The sequence below is a fragment of the Benincasa hispida genome, chromosome 4 (genome assembly GCF_027475165.1).
Source record: "Benincasa hispida cultivar pf3 chromosome 4, pf3_genome.v1.1, whole genome shotgun sequence".
Classification (NCBI taxonomy): Eukaryota; Viridiplantae; Streptophyta; class Magnoliopsida; order Cucurbitales; family Cucurbitaceae; genus Benincasa; species Benincasa hispida.
In genome coordinates, this window is record NC_143481.1 from 67,486,613 (window position 1) to 67,502,100 (window position 15,488).

The window sequence follows — 15,488 nt, forward strand, 5'->3', positions numbered from 1 at the left end:
GGTGCCATGGATGGATGGTGGAGTAGACTCTCTCGAGCTCTAACTCCGACGAAGACTCCGGTCGTCACTTGGAATGATTAAGGGATGAAGAACTCTCAAGACTATCTTCTAACACTTTGGTCTGGATCACAAGGATCTGCCCTCAGGTAGAAAACCCCGGATAATTTGAAGTTCTGCTCAACAACTTCTATTTATAGAGCTTGATCATCGACATCATTAAGGACCTGCTCTGGATCTGACACTCGCGACGTGATGGTCCTTTTCTGAATCTCTGCTGCTAACGGCGTGGTAGGTGAAATGTCAACATCATCTTTTTTATAATCCCAATGTATGCGTTCATGCTTGCATTCCACCAATCTTTCGTTCATCCCTCTATTATGGTTATTACTTTGTAACCGCAATCTCCCTGCAATGACCGCATTCGCTTGATAGCCGTAACACCCATACGACTGGCATATGCGATCGTCTCCGCAATAGCCTGGCTCCCGCGTATGCGATCGATTTCTGTAGTTGCTACAAAAATAAATAATTGAACGCATAATAACATATAATAGTGAATTAGCCGAGATTCTTAATGCCGATAGACGCAAACTCATTTTCTCATGAATTCTAAGTATAATCGCTGCATTTTTTACTTAACAGCCCTCATAATTTTAAATAAAAGGCATATAATGATGTGCATTTCTACCCGTCATCAGCCATCCCCCATCCTCATCCTCGCTCCCCATTTCATTCCCCATCCCCATCTCCGCTTCCCACGAGGATCAGAGTGAAGATTCCCGTCGGAATTAGTGGGGATCGGGTTTCTCGAGGGGAATTTTTCTTCATTACTTTTTTTTTTTTTGTAAAAAGCCAATTAATTTAAATCGAGAAAATTTTAATCAAATAATTAAATTTATTACTAAATTATTTATTTGGTTAGTTTTACATGACAATTTGAATTTAAAGATAAATTACTTTGGCCTAAAAAAGTTAATTAATTTTTTTTAGTAAAAAGAAATAAATATAAATCAAATTATTTATTTATATATATATATATATATATAATTTTTTAAATATTCAATTTAAACATATTCATTATTTTTGCCAATAAATAATCAAATTTAAAATTTAAATGTAATATTTATATAATAATAACATAACATTAGTTAACTATAATAAATAAATATGTAGAAGCTAATCGGGGCGGACAATTTTTTTCTCCCACTCCCTCTCCCATTCCCCGCCTAATTGGGGATTCCCGCGGAGCCCATCCCCGTAGAAAAATTGGACATCTCTAACCTATAAATCCAAATTCCATGTCCCTTCTCTTAAACTCAACCTTTTTCCACACTAAGCATCCAATTCAAATTCTTTAATATCTAAACAACGAAACATGACATCATGTGCTTTCATCATAAAAAGTTAGAAACCTTATTACTAATTTTAGTTTTTAATGTTAACCATAATTTATATAAATTATATATATATATTTTAGAAAATAACATAGTGGTAAGGTTATAGTAGTTTTTATACCAAAAATTCATTTAAAATAATTGTTTAAATATTAATAATTGCTAATGAGTTTTTTATTTAAAAATAATATTTTGACAAAAAAACTGTCAATAAAGTTTTTTTTTAAAAAAATTAAATTAAAAGTATTGATGAATTTTAAAAATTAAAAATTAATAACACTTGAACACAACTATTGATGTATTTTCATAAAAAACATTGTAAACAAATTTACATGATTTTTTAATTAAAAAAAATACAAAAACTTATAACTAAAATTGTTTATTGAGCATAGCATTGGAATATTAAAAAAAAAAATGAAAGAAAGGAAGAGAGAGGCATGGACGCCCACATCAAATGAAAGAAGACCAAGAAGAAAAGTGACATCATGGCAACATAATGACAATAGAAAATTATTAAATTAATAATAAAAAAAGTGAAATGCGTTCCTAAAAAAACACATTCCAATAAAGACAAAATTTCAATCTCTTTTTCTAAGTTTACTCAAAACAATCTTTTTTTTTTTAATACTTTTCTAAAAGGAAAAAATTAAAATAATATGGTAGTTTTGAAAATAATTTATAAAAATATTGTACTTTTGAAACTATTTAGAAAAATATTGTTGTTGTTTTTTTTTTTTAATAGGTCGAGGGTTGAAAATTCAACCTACCTAGGTTGAATTTTCAACACTTGACCTTTACTTTTTTTTTTTTTTTAATAATTTAAACATTGAGTGTTGAAAATTCAATCCACCTAGGTCGAATTTTCAACATTCGACCTTTGTTTTTTTTTAAAAAAAAAAATTCCATTTTATAAAAAAAATTTATTATTTTATTATTTTATTTAAACTCTAAAAAGAACAAATTAAAAAAAATAATATCTCATAAAAATAAAAATATGTAAATTAAAATATCTCATTTATATAAAAATAATTACAAAAATCATTGTGTCCCACAAGACGGATGTCGTCGATTTCGAGCTGGTTGTCGTCGTCGACTTCAAATTTGAGGTTGCTCTGGTTCTTCTTGATGTTGCTCTGGTACCTTTGCAGGCGCTTCATGATATAAATATTCATTATGCTCTCCACGACCCCGACCATGTCCATGCACGTATGAAGACGAAGGACCAGCTTCTGAGTCATAATGTCTTGAAGCAAATGCTGGCATCATCATCATCGGACTAACATAATCAGTTTGACTCTACGTTGACATCACATGGGGCAACTCTTCCACATTATGGGCAACCTCATCAAATTTATCCTCTTCCCGTACAGGTCCTCTACGTCTAGGAGTTGGTGGAGGAATAATATGTATATCGTACATATAATGTATCTCCTCCATATAGCTTCGGTTGTCACTATATTTAGCAAGAACCTGGTTTGGATCATTTGCAACATCACGGAGTCTACTGTTGTTCGATCTCTATGAATTATGAAATAAATTTAAATTAAAAATAATTGGATAATATTCATTCATATACCAGATGACCCACAGCTGCTCCCAGACGAGTGACGTAGCGCCTTGTGATATTATTATACCAATGAATGTAGTCTTGAGTGACATCCCTGTCAAACTGTTCAACAGAAACCCCCACTGCAATAAACCTTGCACGATAGTGCCATCTTACTATCAAATGTGCAACTTTTTCGAACCAATTTACAGTTCTTAAGTCGATATCATGCAGTAAGGGTTCAGTATTACAAGGCGATGGGATATCCTGCTGAAAACTGAATTGTCTCATCACCTTGTCAGGAAGATGCCACTCACCAATGTGAAAACATATGAGAGGACTCATCGTCCGCCATATGTTTTGACCATTCGTACAGAAATTGGGCAAAGTATGCATAATAATTTTGTATGGCTCCCAAATAACCTGAAACACAAAATATTATATTGGAGAACATTAAAGACAAATACAATAAAAATCTGTATAAAATAATCAATTAAGTTCAGTGTAATGTACCTGATCAAGTTGAAGCAGATCAAACATGTATCTGTACTGGTTAACTACATGTGTGGTCGTTCTAGTCATACAAAATTTGTCTCCCCACCTAAATTTTTTAATTGATAATTTATAATCTAAATTAACTAGATCAGTGATATAAAAATTAAATTGAATTAAAATAACATACCGAGAACCGTAGGCTCGTTCAACTAACTGAGCGTCATTAACATATTGTAGCTGTGGAGCCATTGTTGGAAATCGCTCCCAAGCCCATAGTTGCAAAAGTATGAGAGGTCCAGCTATCTCATAAACCTCAGGTCTTGTTGTTTTGCATAGTTGTCTATACAACCATGCCAAACATGCTCCACCCCACGAATACCGCACCGCATCATAGAGGTTAGCTACTAATGGCAGGAACATCAAGTCAACAGAATGACATGATTTGTTGGAAAACAGACTTCCACCCATCATTTATAGTATATATGCTCGCACATATCTTATGATGATTTCCTCGTATGCATCATTTGCGAGCTCACGGAATTGTGTTTCTAACTATATCAAACTTAACCTCGATCCTTTAATTTTGTCAGCAGGTGGGGTTATACTGAGGTACAGTTGACAAACTTGTGATCAGTCATCGTACATCACTCTGGTGACTGGCTCACCGTCAACAGGTAACCCAACAACACTTCTATGTCTTGTAGAGTGATAGTGCACTCTCCAACAGACATATGAAATGTATGCGTCTCATGCCTCCATCTCTCGACCAAGGCTATGATCAGTTGTCAGTCCAACTGAATAAATCTCAATCTGGTAACCCCATAGAATCCAGATATGCGCAATAGCAATAGTATTCGAGGGTGGAGTGGGGATAGTGCGCTGGAGAACTGCCTCTCGATGCCTGCAAGATATTTCTCCGTACGATCTCGCCATACAACAGATGATCGATGAATGGACTGGTCGTACAAAACATCGGAATCAACTGGTCCTAGGTTTAAAGCCATGATCTGAAAGAAAAAAATATTTATTTCTCAATTAGAAGAATAATGTACAACTTAATTAACTTAATTAAATAATGTACAACTTAATTAAAAGAACAATGTACAACTTAATTAAAAGAATAATGTACAAATTTATAAATTATAATTAAAAAAAATTGAATATACAATAAAAAAAAATTGAAATAGGGAATGACATAAACCTTATTGATCCACATGGTTGTAGGTTAGAATGTCTATATATTATTTCTATCTGATTTGTTCCCATATCTACACTAAGTGACATCCCAACCATTTCAATGAATTGTTCAAATACAATTTCATTGTTCACATTTATGCTAAAACTCCCACTTGATAGTTGGTCATAGTCAACTCCATCAATACCATCAATCATATTATCATTTGTAAACAACAAAAATTCCAAGCATTTGCCTGCCATTTTCTAAAAAAAAAAAAGATAAACAATACATTACTAATTATTCTACTAATTATCAAACTTAAATAAAAACATACCATAATAAAAAATCACAATAAGAAATATATATAGGAAATATAAGAAGTTTGTGGGTAAAAAATATTAAACTTTGTATTAAACTAAAAATATTAAACTTTTTTATTTATAAACATCAACTTTTTAAGTTTTATGAACATCAACTTTTTAAACATAACAATAAATTAAACTTTTTATAACTATTTTTAAACATAACAACACATTAAACTTTTCAAATATCATAAGAAATTTATACAAAAAAATCACAATAATTTTGTATTAAACTAAAAATATTAAAGTTTTTAAGCTATAAACATCAACTTTTTAAACATTACAATGAGGTAAACTTTTTAAAACTATTTTTTCAAATTTAATACAAAATAAAAAATTAAATTAAATTAAACTTTTACAAACTATTTTAAACTATATTTTCAAAGTCAATACTAGAAAAATCAAATATCATAAGAAATATATTTCAAAAAATCATAATAATTTTGTATTAAACTAAAAATACTAAAGATACGAACTTCACAATTTAATGGACGAATGTTATCATAAGAAACATAACAATAAACTATATTTAAATATAAACAAAAACAAACAAAATATAAATAAGATTAACATGTTGGTATAACATCCCAACTATAAGATTAACACTAATAACAACTACTAAGATAAACACTAATAGAGAAAGAACTATTAACATCAATATGTAAATATTATTGAATTCAACATGATAGATCTACTAAATATAATAAAACTAGTAATAAATAAATAATAAACTCACAAATTTAACTTACCTTTTTTGTTCTTTGTTTTCCAAATAGCAACAAAAACTATAAAAAAAATATAATAGTATGAGAATAGGAACAAAATGTATAGTTCTTTAAAAAAAAATGAAATTTTGTATAGTAAAAGGTACAAACCTCAAAATTTAATGGACGAATGTGGGAGAAGAAGAAGATTTGCTGAAGGCAGTGAGAAAATGTGAGAAAATGAGAGGCTGAAAACAGTGAGAATGAGAGAACGAAGGCAGTGGGGAGAAAATGAGAGGCTGATCTTAAAGGTCGAAGGCAGTGAGGAGAATGAGGGAACGAAAACAGTGTGAGAAAATGAGAAAGCAGTATGAGAAAATGAGAAAAGACGGTAGGGGTTATAAGCTAAAAGGTCGAGTTTTCAAAACTCAACCCATGGGTCCGGTGTTGGGAAAATAATATGGATGGGATGGGACGAGACGCTGACAGCTGCAGAGATTCAGATTCTTAGCTAAGCGATGGTGTAGGAGTTTGTTGACGATCATATAGTGAGGAAAGAGAGCTCTCGAGAAGTCATCGCAGCGTACCACTCATTGTGTACTTCAACTATGCGATCATGTAGTAAAGCTTAGCAATCGTGTAGCATTTGGTATACGATCGTATAAAGGTAGGCGATCGTATGGGTTTTGAGAAGGTGATTGTTTAATTGTAATAGCTAATCGATCATGTAGGAGTTTGTGGTTGATCGTGTAGTAAGGAAAGAGAGCTCTCGAGAGGCCATCGCAGTGTGTCGCTCATCGTGTACTTCAATTATGCGATCGTGTAGTAAAGCTTAGCGATCGTGTAGTATTTGGTATATGATCATATAGTAAAAGGTAGGCGAACGTATAGGTTTTGAGAAGGCGATCGTCTAATTATAATAGTTAAGCGATCGTGTAGAAGTTTGTGGGCGATCGTGTAGTAGGGAAAGAAAGCTCTCGAAAGGCCATCGCAGCGTGCCGCTCATCGTGTACTTCCACTATGTGATCATGTAGTAAAGCTTAGGGAGCATGTAGCATTTGGTATACGATCGTATAGTAAAAGGTAGGCGATCATATAGGTTTTTAGAAGACGATCGTCCAATTGTAATAGCTAAGTGATCATGAAGGAGTTTGTGGGCGATCGTATAGTGAGGAAAGAGAGCTCTCGAGAGGCCATCGCAGCGTGCTGCTCATTGTGTACTTCCACTAGGCGAGCGTGTAGTATAGCTCAACGATCGTGTAGTAAAGCTTAGTGATCCTGTAGTACTTGGTACACGATCGTATAGTAAAAGGTAGGCGATCGTATAGGTTTTGAGAAGGCCATCATCTATTTGTAATAGCTAAACGATCGTATAGAAGTTTGTGGGTGATCGTGTAGTGAGGAAAGAGAGCTCTTAAGAGACCATCGCAGCGTGTTGCTCATCGTGTACTTCCACTATGCGATCTTGTAGTAAAGTTTAGCGATCTTGTAGCATTTGGTATACGATCGTATAGTAAAAGGTATGCGATCGTATAGGTTTTGAGAAGGCGATTGTCTAATTGTAATACCTAAGTGAACATGTAGGAGTTTGTAGGCGATTGTTAGTGAAGAAAGAGAGCTTTCGAGAGGCCATCGCAGCATGCCGCTCATCGTGTACTTCACTATGCGAGCGTTTAGTGTAGCTCAGCGATCGTGTAGTAAAGCTTAGCTATCGTGTAGCACTTGATACATGAAGGTATAGTAAAAGGTAGGCGATCGTATAGGTTTTGAGAAGGCGATCGTCTAATTGTAATAGCTAAACGATCGTGTAGGAGTTTGTGAGCGATCGTGTAGTAGGAAAAGAGAGCTCTCGAGAGACCATCGTTGCGTACCACTCATCGTGTATTTTCACTAGGCGATCGTGTAGTATAGCTCAGCGATCGTGTAGTAAAGCTTAGCGATTGTGTAGCACTTGGTACACGATCATATAGTAAAAGGTAGGCGATCGTATAGGTTTTAAGAAGGCGATCGTCTAATTGTAATAGCTAAGCGATCGTGTAGGAGTTTGTAGGCGATTCTGTAGTGAGGAAAGAGAGCTCTCTAGAGGCCATTGCAGCGTGCCGCTCATCGTGTACTTCCACTAGGCGAGCGTGTAGTAGCTCAGCATCGTGTAGTAAAGCTTAGCAATCGTATATCACTTGGTACACGATCGTATAGTAAAAGGTACACGATCGTATAGGTTTTAAGAAGACGATCGTCTAATTGTAATAACTAAGCGATCGTTTAGGAGTTTGTGGGCGATTGTGTAGTGAGGAAAGAGAGCTCTCGAGAGTGGGAGTTCGGAAGACACTGTTGCAGAGAGGGCATCGCAGCGTGCCGCTCATCGTCTACTTCCACTAGGCGATCGTGTAGTAAAGCTTGGCGATCATGTAGCATGTGGTATACGATCGTATAGTAAAAGGTATGCGATCGTATAGGTTCTGAGAAGGCGATCGTGTAATAGTAATAGTTAAGCGATCATGTAGGAGTTTGTGGCCGATCGCAGAGGATTTAGTAAGCGATCGTTTAGTCGTACTGAGCGATCGTGGAGAGATTGTAAACGATCGTTTAGCGTCTAATAAAGAAGTTGTTCATCGTTCACTTGTTCTTTCTGGAAGTTTGCACCTATTGTTACATTAATAAAGAATTACTAAACAATCGCATAGTAATTTTACTAAACAATCGTGTGCGATCGTGTATATAATTACTAAACGATTCTTTAATTTTCTTTAGGTCGAGGGTTTGTTCTATAATTTTCTAGAGGTCGAGGAAAATTTCTCCTCTTCCCTTATAGATCTTCTTTAGTTTTCGACAGGTCGAGGGTTGAACCCTCGTCCTCTTCTCAATTTTCTTTAGGTCAAGGGTCAAACCCTCGATCTTTTCTTTAATTTTTGATAGGTCGAGGGTTGAACCCTCGTCCTCTTCTCAATTTCCTTTAGGTCGAGGGTCAAACTCTCGATCTCTTCTTTAATTTTCGACAGGTCGAGGGTTGAACCCTCGACAAAATATTTTGAACAAAATCCCCGCCTCGAAATCTCTAAAACAACCATAGATTTTTAAATAGTTTCAAAACCACTATATTTCCCTAAATTGTTTTCCTAAAAAAAAAAATCCTAAAAGAACCTTATTTATCTAATTGACCCACGCATAAACCTAATGGAACATAAATATATATAAGATTTTTTTTTTTAAAAAAAAAACTAATAAAAAGAAATTAAGGGAGGCGGCGGATAATTAAGGAAGGTGGTTTTTTTTTTTTTTTTGAAAAAAAAAGAGAGATGTACTTTGGACTATTTTCAAACATAGAAAAATAAATTAAAATATTTACAAAATATAGCAAAATTTTAGAACAATTAATGATAGACATTGATAGATATTGATTGACTTCTATCAGTGTCTATCATTGATAATTCTAAAATTTTACTATATCTTGTAAATATTTCAATAGTTTTACCATATGAAATAATTTCCATTTTTTATTTAAATTTTTTCAATATTTTTTATCTTAAACAAAGAAGTTACGTTAGGAATGGTGATATACTGCAAAATACCGTATTTTTCTAAATATTTTCTATACAACCATATTTTTTCTTTTATCCATATTTGGCCTACGGACTTTAATAGTATTTATAATTTAGTGTTTAATAACTCAATTCCATAAGTATTTATATTTTTATTAAGGTATTTCATTTTCCTTTCTCTCTCTTGTACATTTATTGGCGATGATGAAATCAATATTGAGAAATCAAGATGGAAGATCGATGATGAAGAAATCGAGAGGTACGGAGGGCAGAATCAAATTGGAAAATTCGAGAGTGAGAGAAAAATGTGCTTGAAGATTTGCTTTGTACCCAAGGGTATAAGAGGAATAATCCCAAAAAATTTTAATTAGGATAATGGAACAATTTGACTATATTTACAATATTTTTTAAATATTATTATATACTTAATAAAATGTCTAAAAATCTTATCCATTGCAATTATTCAAAATGAAAGGCTAAGTGGGGACTCAAATTTATTATGGGCCTACACAAATGATTGGGTTTTTGGGTATGAAACACAAATACTTCATGTGAGACAAAGAATCCAGATACTTCTCAGATACGTATCGACTAGCAATTTGATATATCTATTTTTATGCTTATTTTTTTTAAAGAAAAAAGACAAACAACTCATCTAATTTTTTTCAATCTAAAACTAGGCAACCTATTTTTTTAAACAAGAGAAAATGTATCTTCAATGTATCAATATTTTCATTTTTTAGAAATATATATTAAAATAATATATAAAAAATGACGTATCCTTCAACGTATCCGTATCTTAGTTTTTTAGAAATTGAGGAATCGTTGTATTCAATCGTATCCGTATCGTGTAGCCATATCTGTATCAATGTTTCATAGGTTTTAGGTCTATCTATTCAATACATCATTAATATATTTAATAATATATTGAATGAATTTAAGGACTAAGTAACTTTTGAAAAGTTAAAAGGATGTTAATTAGATAAAAAGAATAAAATAGTTATAAAGCAGGTTGAAATATACAAACTTGAAATATAATTTGAAACATTGTCACAAGATTAAATTTGGAATATAAAACTTTTATGTTTGACCGTGTGGCATAAGATGTTTGCACTCTTAATTCAGCTTTTTTTGGTTCCCGCATTGTTGACACTTGAAATGAAGAGCACACTTAAAGCAAGTATCACCCAGTATTGGCCATTTTGGCCAATCTTTTTACTTCTTTTGGTGGGGGATTTTCAATTGTTGTTCCCTTCTCCATGCTTCTTCTCAACTTGGGCTACCCATTCCTCTTAATCATAAACCCCATCCATCCTCTTTACCACTTTCATCCATTTCATATCACTATCACATACCAAATTTGTTAATTTAATCTCTATGTAACCAAACATATAATCAAACATGGTTAAAATCACTAATTTTGTATGACACACCATCTAAAACGAGTTGTTGTAGACGAAATTGGACTTGATCAAATATGCTAAAAGTTGGAAGAAAAAAGTTGGACTTAGACTCAAAAGTCTAAGACCAACTGATCATTGATCTAGGCAGATTTAATCCTAACTTGGGTAGGATAAGGAAAATTCATCTCATCCTAATTTTAAGAAGAAAAGGTCGTAAACTCCAAGTTATTCTTCTTATAGATACATTATTATAACTTTAACCATAATTGAAACTTGAACTTCATCTTAATCTAAAATTTGAATTTCAAACCTTTTTTTTTCATTCTATGGCTCTTCATCCTCTACTTTGGCTTGGAGCCCTTTTTCGTTGTTTTATAAGTTCTGTCCTCTCTAACTTACAAAATTACCTAGTGCATTTTCCCTATCCAAATTTCGACATCAACACATATACTATTTGTGGTGCAAATCAATCAAATAAAATGAAATATTGAATTGATACACATCTGTAAAAGTAAAGGTTAAAGTCACAGATTTGATATCATCCAACAATCAAAAGGTTTGTATATCTTTCACATAATCAAATAGGATGAAATATCGAACCGATATGTCTACAAAAATAAAGATTATTATGAATCGAAAAGTGAGAGGAACTTAAACGTAAAAAAAAAAAAAAAAAAAAAAAAAAAAAAAAAAAAAAAGGAAAAAGAATAAAGAAGAGAATCGTAAACTTAATGAGAACTTTTCCAATCAAAATTAATTCGAATGTCTTGAAATATTTGTGAATTAACCAAGAAGTGGTTGGAAAGGGCATAAAAAAGAGGGAGGAAAAAATGTGAGGAGAATATCATGATTTAAAAAGTGGGTATTCCACACTTTATTCATTCAATTCAAAAGGTTTTTACGGCTACGAATGGAAGACCCCAAAGCCACAGACTTCCCTATAAATTGAGACATTATTCAACTTTGGTAAACCATCCCTCCATGCCATTCATCTTTACAAATTAAACCATCTTCTTATCTTTCTCTATCTCCTCTACGATTGGGAAATAAAAAACATAAAGGTAATACAGTGATAGCTATGCTGCTGACAGAAGATAGAGAGCACAGATGATGAAATGCATATCGCTATTCGCATCTCACTCTTTGTGCTCTCTATACTTCTGTCGTCGCCTTTCGTCTCATTTTAAGTTTTGTTTTATAACTATTTATTTTTAAAAAGTATTCAAAAATAGTTTTGAAAACTTATTCTCTGTTTAGTAACCATTTTGTTTTTTGTTTTTCAAAATTAAGCCTATTTCCTTCCTATTTATTACAATAATTTACATATTTTTTTAGTATAATGGTTGAATTCTTACTCAAATTTCAAAAAAAAATTAAAAGCTATTTTTTTAGTTTTCAAAATTTGGCTTAGCTTTTTAAACCATAGATAAAAAGTATATAACAAATGAAGAAATATAGAAGTGGAAGTAGTATCTATAAACTTAATTTTTAAAAAACAAAACTAAAAACTAAATCATTACCAAACGGGTCTTACTTTTTGCTTTTGAAATATAGTAATGAATTTAAAGTCTTTCCTATAGAAAGATGAAAACCAGGTGAACACCCATTCTTTCTTTCCAACTTTTGAATCTTTCTCTTCCTTTCTAAGTATGTTTTCTCTTAATTGTTGATATTATATATATATATATATATATATATATATATAGATTATGGATGTACCAATTCTTCTTTCTTTTGTCTATTTGGGTTGGTGGTTTGAGCCTGAAATGGTTGAAGAGGTAAAGTTTTATCGTCTTCCCTCATTATTTTATTCAAGTTGTTTGGAATTGAGTTGAATTGGTTTCAATTTTAATAAATCAATTTTGAACTGTGCTATTAACTTCAAATTTAATAATAATAATAATAATATTAAAACGAAGCAACATCTTGCCAACAAGTTTATAGAAAGACAATCTTAAAATAATACCCGACGATGGCTCATTATGTATGAATCAATCTTACAAATAACAAACAATAATTATTAGGAGAAACAAAGAACACAAACATACATCAATGTAAAGGCTTGATGTAGCAGAGAAAGTTGGTTCGGTTTGTGTGCAATAATAATTTACCTAGAAAGAGGTGAAATGTTGGGTTTCTTTTATTCTTTAGATATATATTTCAACATTGATATTGATATTAAATTGAAGCCATAGGTTTTTACTACATATGTTATGAGTTAAATTAGGCCAAAGAATAATAAATAAAGAAAAGTCCCTTTATTGCAAGTCCATGCGAGGCTTGACAAGTTCATGTGTTAAAAGAGAAAAGAATAGTTCCCAAGATTCGATGGCTAAGTTGAGAAGCGCTCTGACCCCCCAAAAGAGGTAATAAACTCCTGTTGTAAGTCAAGTCAAGCAATTGACTTTGGCATTATTCTCCCCGTTGACACAAGCAAATAGACTATGTACCGACATCAAGGTAATATCAACTCTTCGAAGGTGTAAATAAAAGGACACTCCAAATCACAAGATGAATGCAATATCACCATAATATACTTTGCTCGATATCAATCCCTACTCAGTACTAACTTTAAGCATAGAAGTATGTTACATTGGATCGAGCACCACACCATTGTTTGGATTTTGTTTTATAGGCACATGTGCACACTCGTAAACTAAATCGCTTTGAGTTAGAATTATGTATCAACAATAGACATTATCAAACAAATGTTTAAAAGATGTCTAAGACTCGATAAAAGTGAACTAACTCTGCATGCAGTATTTGACGTGTACTCCTTCTGTTGTAGGGAGAGGTTCGAATTCTCATACTCTAAGACTTTGTTAGTTAAAAAAAAAAAAAAACATGTGTTGGAAGCTCAATTAAACATTACAAAATTGTCCTAATTTTAGAGCTAATTGTAAATTTTTTGTCTTCTAAATGTTGGTTGTGGAGTCATATTTAGTAAATTTTTCAAAAACGTTTAATTTTATACTAATATATTATTTCCAAATTTCTTTGTGTATTTGAATTTATTTGGCACACAATCTGAATTCAGAAATTTTAGAATTTGGAGCCAAAACCCTTATATAGAGAAGGAAAATGCAGCTTGACAAGGTAATTTTCCTTTCAAATAAATAAATAAATAAAATTATTTAAACCTAGCTATAGGTCAAATTATATATACAAAATACTCGTTAACTTAGAGGAAATGTTCGAATTATTTCTCGTTAAAGTTTGAAAAGCTATTTTTTATCCTTTAACTTTGAAATTTGATTCTAAAAAGTACCTGTTAATTAACCTTGAATTAATTGTTTCAAAAGATATATAAATTAAAATAATAAGATTAAGATGGTTGTTATTTTTTAACATCTGGGTATTTTATTTGATTCAATATATTACCTTGGAGTACTATTACCAAGAAACTGTAAGACAATTCTTTAAAAACCTTAATGGCCCATTTAGTTGATGAGAATGAGAGGTGGAAATGAGAAATTATATTTTTTATCATCATGTTTGTTACAAGTTTTCAACATCGACGATGAGAATATCTTATTCCTAGTCATTTCATATTCTCATCTATGGAGGTTTTTCATAATCACCCAAATAGGTGAATTTTCTCAATTTCCAATGGTTTTTCTCTTTTGGTTACTTTTTATCTTTTCATTTTATTTGTTTTATTTCTTTCTCGATATTATTTAATTTATTAATTTTTTTAAATGTGTTTAAATTAGATTTATAATTGAAATATATAATTAATTTTATTAATGATATGCTAAGGCAAGAATTGTTATTATGAATTAATATGGAAAATCATAATCTTTTTAGAAAAATATGAATAACCATAATTATATTTCCTTAAATCTCTTTTTATTGGTAATATATCTTGTCATCATAAATTATTTATTAGAATTATTAATTAGTATTTAATAATTTTTTAATTAATTAACTAATAATAAAATAAGTTAATTTTTCAATTAAACAATCTTGTACGCTTCTGCTTCTAGTTTTGATCATAATTATAGTTATTTTTTAGAATTAAAAATATTATTTGATGATTTAAAATCAATTAGTTTATATCAATTTCTTTTGTATATATAAGAGCCTTAATTGACATTAAACAATTAGCTAATTAATTCTTCCATTAACAAAACTACATAAAAGAAAAAGAAAGAAAATATATTATTTAAATTAATTACCAATATTATAAATAAAAAATTGATAATATAAATATGCAATATAAAAAATTTAATTGGTATAAATGTATTAAACTAGAGAGTGAGTGGGTAAATTTAATTAAATTTTAATGACTTAAAATTAATTTAATAACTTAATGTAATAAAAATAAATTAACAAACAAAAATTAATTATTGGAATTAATTTCGATTAATTTTATATTTTATAATCGCATAAAAGATAATACATTATCAGACATCTTATTTCCATTTCCATACCTAACCAAACACGGTTATCTTTGATTCTCAAACGTCTTATTCTTAGATATACTATATTCTCGGATATCTATAAAATCTTGAACAAACGGCTCATATAATATTAAAAATTTTACCTAACATCAAGTAGATTGTTTCCTTGAAATACAAAGGGAAAAACAAAAGAAATAAAGTAATATTGTAAATTAAGAACTTTAAATTTCTTAATAAAAAAAAAGAATCGGTAGTATTTGAGTGTATCCCAAGATGCATACATTTCTATGCATCATTTATCATCACTCATATAAAAAAAATAAATAAAATATTCAAAAAATATAAATAAAAGGAATTTGTCATATGTCAAATTGTGATTGGATAATTTTGTGGAACGCACAAAGATAGGTGATACTGGGAATTCATCTAAGTATTTTTTTAAAAAAAATCATAAATTAGCCTATT

At 31.0% G+C, this 15,488-nt stretch overlaps 1 pseudogene; it reads right to left on the reverse strand.

Annotated features, from left to right (window-relative positions):
* Positions 1 to 2,690: 2,690 nt before the first annotated feature.
* On the reverse strand, positions 2,691 to 4,073 carry LOC150036908 (serine/threonine-protein phosphatase 7 long form homolog; annotated as a pseudogene).
* Between the last annotated feature and the right edge of the window lie 11,415 nt (positions 4,074 to 15,488).